Consider the following 419-nt stretch of genomic DNA (forward strand, 5'->3'; position numbering starts at 1 on the left):
ATATATATGTATATATATATTTTTTTTAGATAGATAGATAGATAGATACATACATACATACATAAAACATAGTCAAATGTGTGTATCTGTTTCTGTGTTTGTGCAGGCGCGCGTGCACATGACACAGCGTCTGTACGGCCATGTCTATATGCATGTGCATTTGTAATCATCTTCTATCTTCTATTAGGCAACCATCTTGATGCTTCCTGTACACGTTTCCTTTATTTCCGGTTAATTTATTTCTACCATCCATTTACAGTTAATTCATCTTACAATAAAACAAGATCTCTGAAATATTACTATTTTTTTTAAAGTATTTTTCACACTGATCACTCTGCTGTCATTCTTCTTCTTCTTCTTCTTCTTCTTCTTCTTCTTCTTCTTCTTCTTCTTCTTCTTCTTCTTCTTCTTCTTCTTCT

Source organism: Octopus bimaculoides, chromosome 10 (assembly GCF_001194135.2).
Source record: "Octopus bimaculoides isolate UCB-OBI-ISO-001 chromosome 10, ASM119413v2, whole genome shotgun sequence".
In the NCBI taxonomy this organism is placed as follows: Eukaryota; Metazoa; Mollusca; class Cephalopoda; order Octopoda; family Octopodidae; genus Octopus; species Octopus bimaculoides.